The sequence below is a fragment of the Pteropus vampyrus genome, unplaced genomic scaffold, assembly GCF_000151845.1.
Source record: "Pteropus vampyrus isolate Shadow unplaced genomic scaffold, Pvam_2.0 Scaffold24, whole genome shotgun sequence".
Taxonomy (NCBI): domain Eukaryota; kingdom Metazoa; phylum Chordata; class Mammalia; order Chiroptera; family Pteropodidae; genus Pteropus; species Pteropus vampyrus.
The window spans coordinates 2,223,652-2,224,050 of record NW_011888805.1 but is presented as its reverse complement, the minus strand read 5'-3'; positions in this window follow the sequence as shown (position 1 = coordinate 2,224,050).

Genomic DNA, 399 nt, shown 5'->3' with positions numbered 1-399 from the left:
AGAGAGAGAAGACTTAACATTTTTAAGTATTTAAGTAAGTGTGCCCCAATCCAAATTCAGAAAACATTAGGTTTAGAGAGTAAAAATAAGTGTAACTATGTTTGATAAATTAATAAAGCTAATTGACAAACAAAATATGATTCTGAAATAAAAAATTAGAAATATAGCTGTTCATCAACTACACAGCCCATCTCCAGGCCTCTTCTGACAAATGCACGTTCTTCCCTTGTTACACTAGTTACTATCCTGTCACGTTGGCATGTGAAAAAATTCTGTGAACTCTTGAGCACCAGAATTGGTTTTCACCCCTGGATGCCCAGCAATGAGAATCAAGAACAGTTCCTAACATAATGATTCTAATAATAATAATAATAGGAATAAGGGCAGTTATACATATAA